This window comes from Aquila chrysaetos, chromosome Z, assembly GCF_900496995.4.
Source record: "Aquila chrysaetos chrysaetos chromosome Z, bAquChr1.4, whole genome shotgun sequence".
Classification (NCBI taxonomy): domain Eukaryota; kingdom Metazoa; phylum Chordata; class Aves; order Accipitriformes; family Accipitridae; genus Aquila; species Aquila chrysaetos.
Window position 1 is genome coordinate 87,855,201 of NC_044030.1, and position 12,616 is coordinate 87,867,816.

The 12,616-nt window shown below is 39.1% G+C and overlaps 1 long non-coding RNA gene across 1 annotated transcript; it reads left to right on the forward strand.

The window, feature by feature from the left end:
* Positions 1-6,167: 6,167 nt before the first annotated feature.
* Positions 6,168-10,851, forward strand: LOC115337184. The gene is made up of 2 exons (XR_003922053.2): positions 6,168-6,366; positions 10,288-10,851. It is a non-coding gene; the product is annotated as an uncharacterized LOC115337184 (long non-coding RNA).
* The last annotated feature ends 1,765 nt before the right edge of the window (positions 10,852-12,616 follow it).

The following is a 12,616-nucleotide window of genomic DNA, read 5'->3' on the forward strand; positions in this document are numbered from 1 at the left end:
TATTGATTGCATCATGGCTGCTGTGCATGGTAAATCCTGCAGGTAAAGCTCTGGACACCTTCTGTGCTGAGTGTAGAGCTATCTTGCAGATACATGATACTTGAGTACATATGAGCAGAAGTTAGTAAGATATTGAAGTAAATTAATCCATAGACCAGAGGAGGCAGCAAATGCTGAGTGGGTTTTTTTGCCTTTTCTGAGGTAGATGGCACAAGCCACTGCTGAGCAACGATTTGATTTACTATTGTGATTCCTGAAGATAATAATCCTACTGGGATTTGGACTCCAAAATGATTTAGAGCAATAGTCTTGAAATGACTAGCCCTTATTTACTCTTCTAAGATTAAACTTTCTGTATCCCATGTATGTAGCATGTCAGTACCTATTGTGGTACAGAGAGATTGAAGTTATGGGCAAGAGAGAGGCTGTGATACATATTTCTCCTATCAGAGAACCATTTATGGCATATTGACTAAATTCCACACATTTAATGGCTGCCAGACAAAAAGAAATCACTATACAGCAGCAGAGTGAACTGATATTCACTGACCCAAATTCAGAAAAATACTGTGTATCATGTGGGACAGGGCAGGTTTATGGCCGTGCCACTCGGTGCTCGCAGCCAGCTCTATGTAGAGAGGGAGACCTAACAACCTCCTTGTAAAATGTAGGAAGGAAGGGAAGTTACAAAAATCTTACATTCTTTGTATATGTCCATTACTAAGTAGTTTATTTTGCTGTGGTTTCTGATTTATAGGATTAATGCTTTGCCTGAAATGTGTAGGCTGCAGCAGTGCTTGACAGGAAAAAGGAAATTCTGTGCCTTTGATAACTGCTGATGGACAGTTAATTTCTCAGGCTAATGGAAGCAATATAGCTGAGCTGGGCAAAAGACTTAGAGCTAATGAGCCAAGTAACAGTGTTTGCAGAGGGAGTAGTTTTCTTGGGAGGTGGGGAGATCCCCCCTAGGGACAGGTAAATAAACGTAAGTTTTATCTGCTAGCCACCTGCTTACATCAAAATTGCTTAAATTCTATCCACAGCTATTTTGCTAGGGAAACAGAAATTTCATGGACGGTACATTGTTAGTCAGACTTTACACCCTTAATCTGAAGATAATCCTCAACCTGAATTCTTTGTGTCGGATGTGTCAGATGGTGAATCATTATGGGGAATGCCAGGATGATCTAGAACTGATGTCATGAGTTTGATGATTGGGAAACTCAAATCAATTCCGTTTACTGAGCCCCAGTAGAAATCAGAAGAGATCATGGTTTCCAGGTTAAATACCTTTGCTCTACTTTATACTGCTCTAAGTTAATCTTTCTCTATCTAGTAGTCAGAATGACCAGAACAGGTAATCTTTAACCACTAGCCATTGACTTACAAGGGTCACAACATTTTCCTTTCGGTGATCTAAGTTGTCCTAGCACTACATATGCCTCACCTTTGTCTATTATATTGTGGTATTAGTGCTGGTAAATGTTCTTCCTTGAATGTTTGTGAAGGTTGATGCTCCCTGAATACTGTAGTAATCTGGGATAAAGAGATAAATACCAGCTTTGCCCACTTTGAGCCCAAGAATTCCTGTAGCAATTTCCTCTCAAAAATTATATGGTCATATCCTAAACTGATGTAAGTCAGCATAGGTTCACTGAAATTAATAAGTCATAGGAAAGGGATAAATTCAGTTACGTTGTTGCATATGTGTCAGTTTTCTCCATAAAAGGATCCGGCCTAAATCTTTGACCCAGATTTGTCTGAAAGTTTTAAACCAAGTAAGCCATGCCCACAGCTGGTGGATTGTAACAGGATTCTTCCGTAGATGAAATGGCCAACCCCAAATCAGTTTAAGAGTATTGATTACATGCTCATTAAAGATAGAGCTGGAGTAAAGCCATGAAGATACAACTCAATTTGTCACACGTGAATGGCCATTAGTGCAACAGTTCTGAGGCTGGAATCTAGGGAAGGAAAATCGTTAAATATCAGGGTTCTAGAGGACTGCAGAATTGAGGTCTCCCTGGACTGACGCCTCAGTAGTTCCTTTTTAAAACTCTGTACCTTATAGCATCATTTTTCAGATCAGAATCTTTTGCTCTAACTCCCTCCTCAACTGAGGGTCTAGTTTCCCATCTCCCTCAAAACTGCAACTGACTTTAACTTAAGGTTTGTGATAAATTAGCTATCCAAATAAGGAAGAGAAAGCTCTTCCCAATCCACTCGCTTCTCTCCACTTGCTCTACATGCACACCATGATCCTTCTCTGTGTTGTTCTTCTTTTCATATAAACTTCAGACTATTCTGATTTTAAGTGTAGAGAAAAAAAAAAAAGAATGAGAACCGATTCAGGTGAGCCTCTTTCAGGTCATCTAAGTGAACCCTGATTTGAAAGTCTTCAGTTTGAACTGAATGGTGAAACTGGCTTTTGAAATCCACCCTAAATAAACAAAGTAACTGTAGTTTTTAAGCCTTTTAAAACAGGCTTTCTAAATGAGCTTTTTTAAACATGTAACATATTTATGATCAAAATTAATTAGCTGCAAAGAAGGTTTATTATTCCAAAGGGACTTATACTGCTCACAAACCCTTGTCTGCCCATATAATTTTGAAACAGAGTAAAACAATTCTCCTAATACGCTAGTGAGATCTTCATGCACAGAATATTTAACCCCTTTTTGCCAAAATTGTTGTTCTTAATTGAAGAATTTCATAATTAAGGTTTTGCAGACCCAAACCATAGCTTCTTACTGTTTATTAAATCTTCCCAGTTTGAAAAACTTCCTAACATAGCCCGATTTTTGCCCCTGTGGTAAGTTATTGTTCCTTCAGTCTTGGAGCTGTTCTTTCACTCTTTCCACATAGAAAAGACTTCATTCCTCAGATTTCTATTTGACTCTTCGTATCCTCCACATTTTATATAAGAAAAATGATAGGACGGAACTCTTGTATGCATCACATTTTGTCCTTTGTATAGTCACACCTTAGTCAATAGGAGCTGTGAACATAAAATGGAATCACAGAATTGCAGAATAATTTACGTTGGAAGGGACCTTTGGAGGTCACAGGACTCAGTCCTCTGCTCTGAGCAGTGCCAAATTCAGTTAGAGTGAACTTCAAAGTTAGATAATTTTGCTTGGGATCATATCTACTATTTTCAAGGGAAGAATTTGGCCCTCAGATGAATGTGCAATGTGTATTGCATTATTTGTCCTTGTGTCACCTTTAGTAACATTTAAACAAACCAGTTCCTCTTTTTTTTTTTTTTTTTTTTCAGGAATTTCCAAATAATTTGGCATTTAATTTCACAGAATTGGACCCAAACCAGTCTGCAACAGTAATGAATGTTGCAATGCTGTCTCAGACTCTCACCAGTGGCTCTATGTGTAGTGGGCAGTACTTCACTTACAATTGCAGATCACCATTTTGAGGAAAACAGCTTTTTTGCCAGAAACACAACCCCAGAAATACCAAGTAAGTGGTGTTTCTCTGTGATTAAAAGTAGCACATTTTAGTCTTTCTCTGCTGGTTTTGGACAACATCTGACATTTGGGTTTTTTTTAATTTGAGGTCTTTTGCTCTCTTTTTGTGATAAGCAAATGGTCAGATACCTCCTGTAGACTTGAAATGCACATCCATATTTTCAGAATGGGATATGGAGTTTGCACACAGGATTCTGGTATAATTGTACAGGTAATTTTTAAATAAATATTTTCCCCAAACCTTGTTCTACTATTATGGGCAGACTATGAACTAGTACTACTACTAGTAGTAATTCTGTCACCTTTATACTGTGTGTACATACAAGTCCCAAATGATAGACTTTTCACCAAAAAAAAGCAGTATCAACACCAATTGAAAAGCAGTCCCTGATTCATAAGGGTTTTCTAAATAGATCAAGGGCAGAAGGTAACACAAAAGTTAAGAGCACCATCAAAAAGCCCTAACCCCCAGGACTCTAAACAAAGAAAATAGCTGTAACTGGGGGTATATTTTTCCTAATATTACAGGAAGTCTATTAGTAGTAACAATCATGGCACAGTCAGGCCCCACTATGCAAGATGTCTGCATACACAAAGAATATACAGACATATAATGCTGTAGATGCTATCCTGATCTTTCAGAAGTTAGTGGAAATGTTTCTTTTGACTTCAATGGATCCTGGTTTTGCCTGACATTTAGTTATCAGCTAGGTAGTGATTCAGTCCAGAATCTCCCCAGCCATATTCCTGTCAAGCTCTTTATAAGGATAAAAAATGAGAGTATATCAGTGCATCTAAGTGGCTGCACAGCCCCCTGAGATTGACACGTAGCCATGGTCTCCCTTCTTGTACAGCACCTTAAGTTAGGTAGCACAGATTACTGGCACTTTTAATCTAAAAGCAAGTGACTAGGATTGTATTGTTACAAAACGCATAATTTCACTCTGTTTCTCCAATACCCTGTCATACAGCACAGAAGATGAAAGCTAAAACCCAGGTGTGTGCTCTTTTTCTTTTCCTGTCTCATTTCATTCTCTGCTTCCCTACTAAATGTCACCTGTCAGCATTATTAATTTGTGCTTTGTGCTAATTAAAGTCTTTTTCTTTAACAAAACTGGAAAAGGGTACAGCAAAGCAGTCGGACCATCTGCATTAGGCAACTAACATTGCTTTTACAACTAAGGTTATAAAAATGTGTCATTAAATCCCTGAGAATTATACATTCTGGAGTTTTTCATAAGGGGAAAAAACTATTCTTGAACTGTACATGCAGTGATAAGACTGCTAAGAACCTATAAACACAGCTTCATTATGGCATACAAAGCACAGTTCAGTGCCTTCCTTTATTCATGACTGCTGACATTATTATTTGTATTACTGGTGTATCTGAGACTGGAGCTACACTGTGATTAGAAAACAGCATTTTAGGAACCAGTAGAGATAGTTCTTGCCACGACAAATTTGCAGTCCAAATACATGACAACCTAAAGGAGAAAACACATGCCATAAACCGGTAAAGATGAGGGTGTTCTAGTGGTTTTGTAGTTCAGGTTTTTTTCCATTACATGGCATTGTACCAGAGCTCTCCTTCTCACAAAAGGAGAGCTCTGATTCTTAGAGCTCATATATACTGGCCTGTTTCATCTCACCCTGGCAGTGGTGAGGGAAGGTATGTTAACCAAGACAGAAGCTGCATTTGTGTTTTATTGAAGGTCTAGTTATACTAAAGCTGGAAAGCAAGGAGAGTGCAAGACACAGAATTTTTTCCAGATTTGATTTTGCAGTGGTTTTCTGCTGCTGGATGGACACATCCAGCCAAAACCAGTAAAGTGACCTGGTTCCTCACTTTTGTGAAATATTATATTGAAAACTGCTTTTTTAAAAAAAAAATTACTTTTACTTAAGACTGCTACAAAATACTTATGTTCTAATGGAATAGAAGCATGGTGATGGAAGTAAGCAATGAAATATTAATTAGTTAACAATCAGGAAGATTATTGTACTGAAGGTGTGACTTTATGTTTAGAGAAATCTCAGGTTCCAATCCCATACTAGCCTTCACAAAAAACGTGAAATTTATCATGCCCTAAATTTGGGGGTTTATGCAATGGTCTAGTTGTTGATGATCTAGATGAGGTCCTGAAATGTGTGTTTAATTCCTGGTTTTGCCTTTGGTGTTCAGATAGGCTCAGCTGAAGTCACGCTTTTTCTCCCATCTCATAGGTGTGCTGGAAAGTAAAATCCATTAAAAATGTGACAGGCTTTTTGAGAGTTCTGAAAACTCCTGTGCAGAAAAGACAGTAAATGAAAACTAAGAAATTTTTAAAAAATTGTTAAGACCCAGCACTGATCAGTAAGATTAGCACTGTGATCTGAGGAATTGATGAAATCAGTCTCACTGGAAGAAGCAATTAATATGAAGACAGAGTAAACACTCTTCATCTCAGGGTTAAGCAAAACAGGCAGCTGAAAAAAACCTGTATTTTGCATTTTTCCCTACCCACATATGCTCTCTCTGAGGGACAGAGAAAATTGAGATTTCACAGATTTTTTTCCATTCCTTAGTCTGTTTGACTAAAGGTGACTCTGGCTCTGTGCAGTGAGGGCCATATCCCTCCCCCAGATCAATATTTTAATATGACTTATCAGAAAGAGAATGAATTGTTTACTTTAAAACCTCAGGATCCCATAAAGGGCGAGGGAAAGGTGTCCACTGGAAACAGAGGCTTTCAACAGCTGATCACTGCTGGGAACTCATAAAAGAAAACCAAGACCTCCAAAGATCCGAATACAGTGATATTCAGCAAAATGTCATGCAAGAGAATCTCAGTTCTGACAAGCCCTAACGACACACCAGAGGATTGTTTGGCAGTTGTGTCAGATGGTAAGTGTCTTCCTGTGCTTGATTCATGTGAGGAAAAGGAAATGCTAAAATGTATTAACAAAAATAAATAGTGCAGGTGAATTTTGAATACTAAGCACTTCAGCATACCAAAATATCCGCAAATGCCTGTGGCCTGTGTAATTTAACCGGATTTAATGTCTTGCACATAGTGATCTCTGCCTACACTTCTAAAGAGATTAGGCTTTTATTAGTGTCAGTGGGCAAGCCACCCTAAATGTTTATTGTTTAAAAAAAAAAAGCGGGGGGGTGGCAGGGAAGCTGACAGTAAGTGTGGTTAGACTCCACCAGGGTTACAGGAATGCTTCCAAGTCCGGATGTCCAGATATACAAAAAGGACAAGTTCTGTCATCCATCAGGATACTTCTTGAAAAACCCTCTTGTTCTTCACAATGTTCTTCTCAACTGCAACATTCCAGTAATATTCTTTATACAAATACCTAGCAGAAGAGAAGCAAAAAGTGGATTTTTTTTTTTTTCTCTCTGATGTTTATACTTTGTTTTCTCCCTGTACTGATCTGTAACTTTCCCATTGTTTCCAGGGGGTTTCTCCATTGCAGTACTAAAAACTAGTGGCCATTTCTCTTTCTTTCATTACCTTTTGTCTTGGAAATATTCCTGTTGGATTGCTGGAAGCTTCCATGTAGTTGTAGAACTATAAAACTGCCTGCTTGCAGCTGCATCATTTGCCTGGCTATCTACTGTCATATACATTTCACAGTAAAGTCTAGAGGCACTACTGCCAGGGCTCTACTGCTCTTTGCACTTTATCTGCCAGTGATTGTCAGACTTTTCCTCAGAGAGCTTAATTAGAGTGGGATCTTCCCTGACCTTTCTTCTGTGCTGCAGAGAGAAAGCTGAGTAAAATGTGTATGAGGAAAGGTAAGAGGAAAAAACACTAATATTGTGATGAATTAGAAAGCAATGTACAGTACTTAAGTTCCTTTGGCATTTGTTTCTCATTATCACCAGTTACAGCATGTGCACATTTATTACAAATAGCCTTGTGCACCTCAGGTCTACAACTGCAAGCTGCATCCTGACTAGACAAATCTGCCTGACAGTTCCGTGTATGCGTTCAAATGCACAACTCTTTCCCACTGCAGCATGTACTGACTTAAAACACAGACAAAATCAGTGAAAGATGAAAAGCACTTTTGAAACATTTCAGCCCTGTCCAAGCATTTACAGGCTTGTGTCCTTGACGAGGATGGGAATGACAGAGCAGTTGTAATAATTACGTTTGAAAAACAAAACAGTCTGACCTGGTAAGCAGCCAGTGAAGGTTCATTTCTCTCTATTTACCAGCCAAGGGCCACTCAGAACTCAGCTCATACTGCCAGTTCATGCTTTCACTGAGGTTTGATTAGATGTACTTGCAAATCAGTTAAACTGGTCTAGAGCCCTAATGAGTCTGCATTGACTGATCAACACTGGTTGAACTAGATTACATTTAAGAAAAAGATCCAGAAAAGACACAAAGTTCAAAAGGTAAAGACTTCAAAAGGTAAAGATTGGAGAGGAAATACTTGTTACACTGCGCAGAGTATGCTGGTGGTTCAGGCACATTCAGTATATGTAGGCAGACAGCTTGTTTCTGTGCACTAGTGTCTCATCTCTGCTGGCACTTCAACCTTTGATGCTGTAGAATAGAGTAAGCTAAATTTCCCTACCTGATGATCTGCATATAAACATCAGTATTTGGGAGCCCTATGCCCTTATCCTTAATCATTTCCTGTTACAGCTCCTTCCACTGCCTGAAACCAAAGCTGCTGTTTCTGCAGTAGCCCTCAACCTGCATCTCATCTGGAGAGCAGATTCTTTTCTGCATCATTTCCTTCAGAGAGCCATGTTCTACTCCCCACAAGCTCCAGTGCTTCAGCTAACCTAGTGGTAGTTGCCCATACACAATCTCTTATTTTGGGGCACGCAGAGCCGCACTTGTCACAAACTGCAGCATGCCCTGATTCGAGCTAGGGACCACCTCTCCTACTTATAACAGCTGATATTTAAAATGGCGACCACTTGGTCTCAACAAGCACAGAAAAGTGATTTTCCTCCATAGCTGTACCATGTTCAGCGTACATACCTCAAATGTTTAAATTTTACAAACAGCTGATGATAGAGATTTGTGCCTCCTTCTCTCGTTTCTCAGCTGGAATGCCTGATGGGAGTGCTGACAGCAGACAGAATAAAGCAGAGGTGTTAAGGCTATTAATGTGTGGGAGTGACACATCACCAGGGCAGTGAATTAGGGAAGATAAAAAATGAGACTGACAGGAAGGCTAAGCCCACGGGAAGAGTTCTCAGAGAATCTGAGACCCTGCCTTTTGAATGCTTTAACTTGCTTAACAGTCTTTTGCTAAAATGCAATCAGATCCAGAAGACTACTGGAGAGTCTAGTTTTATTATATATGGATAGCAAATGCTCCCAAATATGTAAAAATGGGAATGCATTTACTGAGCTTAAAAAAAAATGAGACTGATAGTTTAAAAGCATTACAGCAAGACGTTCCGTCCTCATCTCTTGGCACGCAAAGACAACTCCATTCCCTCCCATGGTTCTTCTAACCAGTCCATACAGAACTCTTTTTTGAGTCAGAAAGTTCAAGTTTTCAGTAGCTACAAAAAACATTTTGGTACTCAGCACATACAGAATCTACCCAAATTCATGCAAAATGTAACATTAATGTTTAATGTACTCTCCTATCCTTGAAAGATTTCTACCAATTCCAGGGGAATAAAGGAATTACACTCTGGTGGTCTGTCTCTTCTTTTTTCTTTTTTTTTTTTTTTCCTTTCTTTACGCTAGCAGACTCATTACAGTTATCAGTTAGTTACTAATATGATTTTTTTATTCCTATTAATGAACATTCACTAGCTGGCTTGCACTTTCACAAAGCTACATTCTATCTGCACAGGTCAGTGTTTCTTCCAGTTAATATCCAATATGATCTTGCACAGATGATCACACTAGTTGACAGACTTTATATAGACAGAGGAAAAAGCAGATACATGGAAGAATAAGATTCAAAGGCTACTACTATTCACCCAGGCTCTGGTTTCTAATCTCCTCCCTTCTTGTGCTCCTCTTTCTCTGTTTTCTCTGCTTCTCTGTAGTATTCAGATGTGATGATGACACATAACTGAATTTCCATGGCTTTACAAATCACTGTTCATCATGTGACCCTCAGTTACTGTTTGTGTGCTCTTAGTCCACTCCTGATGAAGAGGATCTTTTACAGGATTTTTTATACTCCCTGAGGATGTGCAGAAATGTTATTAGACTTGCAGGCTAAACAAACACAGAAACACACCCTGCCCTATTAAACCAAAAAAACAGTCCTGGGAAGAAATGAAACACCACTGTCGTGTGTATGTTAGTTACACTGCTTAATTCACTATTGCATAGGTGTTGACCTGTCACAGAAGAACTTGCATTGAATAAAACAGGTGAAGTGGCACTAGGAGTACAGACCAACTTGCTGTCTTGTAAGTGGGCTAGTTCTCAAATGCTGGTTAAAAACAAGTGTATGGAAAACAAGCATCATCTTTAGCGTCGTGATTCCGCAGATCTAACATAGCTCTATAAAAGTCAGGTGCTTATTCTGAGCTGTCTCCATCAATAAAAGAAAGACAAGTGTCCTTGCAGAGAATGATTCATCCCTCCCTTCATAAATTTGTCTCTTAGGACAGGACTGATTACTGTCTCAAGGTGCCTGTCCATCTTCTTTGCCTGTAAAAGCACGCTTAAAGCTACTTATCTTTAGATTACCACAGCTAGTTGAGACAAAATATTCACCTCAAAGAAATTCAGAATCCTGTCTCCCACTTCCTTGGTGAGAATCCTGATATACCACATATAAATATGCATAAACATGGTCTTTTCTCTGTGTTTTGCAGATCTTTGAAGCCCCCATGCTGAAGTCTGCAATGTATGTATATTACTTCTTCCATGGACTAATGATCTACTACTACCAGAGCTGTGGAGTGTGACAATGGTGTTTGTGTCCAGTCTATCAAACGCCATTATCACACTAAATAGCTACTGGTAGACAAGACATCAATTCAGAAAAGTATGTGAACTGTAGCAATACGTTTTCCCACCGTACTGAGGAATAAATAACCTTTTAACATGTATGTCAGGATGATTCTGCTCTTTCTTTTACAAGCAAAAGCACCCTAATATGTGGGAAATACATACTCTGCTACATGCACTGCCAGATTCCCATTGTAAAGTACACAAGTCATCTTAAGGAATCATCATTATAATGTCATCATTAGGAATGTGGATTTCATTGGAATCAATGGGGTTGTGACTACCTCTGAAAAACAAGGCCAGCTTGGATTTTTCTTTTTCCTGTTGAATTGACCAGGACAATTAGAATACTGAAGCCAATTAGCTGATGTAGTGAAACTCTGGTTCTTATTTTGGCACCAAATTAAAACATAGGTTTGGAACATTAATTGACTGAGATGCTTGTGACATTTTTCAAACAGAACACTTTCCAAAAATCTGATAAAAAGTTATTACCTCTAACTTGAAACACCATTTATTCAGGTTTCAAATGCTTTCAGCTTTGTTCCCTTCCATGCCACAACTGTATGTATGATTTGAGCACCATGCTCAAGTCCACTGTCTTATATTCTAAACCTACTGTTTTGGGAATGGTCACAAATTCCTCATAGAAATTCTTCTGAAAACTATTGTAAAGAATAGGAATCATCTGTAGGAACTTTCACAGGTCTTAATGAAAGCCAGGCACCAACACTGCACTGAGAAGCCTAAATCCCATTGAATAATCCAAGATTTAGGCTCACAGAATGTTGCACTCTGATTTGCAATGAGAGTGCTAACCTTAATATTCATCAGCATGTTCCAAACTCCACCTTTCTTCTGACTTCTAGGGCTAAGTAACCAGGCAAGCATAATGAATAGGAAGCTTCCTATGGCTGTGATGTGTACAGTGCTGCTGGAAAAAAGCATAGATGAATATGTGAAATTTATCATTTATAGATTATACCGTGTTTCCATTTGCAACCAATTTTATTACACAGTGTTTCCGAACAGAATATCTTCAATGAGTTACTTAATTTTATTCCCTAAACCTTGTTTTCTACCATGAGTTATTGCCATGGAACAGTCATTAGCAATGTGTACTGCTGAAAATTAATGGAAGAACTACAATGTTGTATATTAAAATTGAGTTCCAGTATAGATATTTTTAAAACAATTCTCAGCACTTCAAATTATAATAACACAACAGGTCTTCACAGAGGAACCCAGAATATGTTTCCTAAATCTTATACGTATCCTAATCACTCTTTGCATTCACAATTTTCTTAAGTGACCATCTGTTCTGAAAACCTGCACTGTCCCACTCTTGTGCAAGTATCTGATACAGCAATAAAAGGTGACTGAATGGAGAGTAATCCAGTAGCCTCCTGATAAATTAGTGCAGAACAGCTCTTGCAAAAGGAAGAAAATAAAGCTTAGTACCTACAGGAAGAAGAAAGACTTTTTGTTGCTTTTTTTCCTCTTCCAACCCTGCTGTCCCAAATAAACATCAGGCACAGTGGCAGGGAAGGGGAAGGAGCAGGGGCAATGGTAGAAGAGGTTGAGGAGAGGTGGGAGTGCAACAGTGGACATGCAAGCGCAGGGACAAAGCAAGTGGTATGGGAAGCTGAGACCTTGAGCAAGGCACCAGCTACGCAGCCACTCATTCACCTGTTCAATTTGTCTCCTTTTTCTTGAACCCCCTTCTCCAGCTGGGAGGATAGAGAACACCAGCTGTGCTCCTGATCCCTTTAACATCGTTCCGAGGAACATAAAGTTTATTTTGAGAGACTTGTGCCAGATGCTTATCCACTGCTGTCCCACTTCCCTGACATCATCCTTCCAGTATATATTGCACCCCACTGGCCTCCTCTTCCCTGGTCCAGTTTTGCTTTCAGGAACAATAAATCTTAATCTTGGCTACCAGATAAAGCATGAATGGATGGATATAAATATTCCTCCCTTCTGATGTTTCCTACATTACACAGGAAGCTCATTCAAACACATTTCTGTAGCAGCAGTACCAGCCTTTCGGTGTGTGGCACAAAGGCTTTCTGCTGGGTGCTGATGACAAGTCCATCCCTGTTACGTTGCTTGATATGGACCTGTCACATCACCAAACTGCAGCTGTGATACACCGTCCTGCCATGTACATGGCACAAATCTAGTCACAGC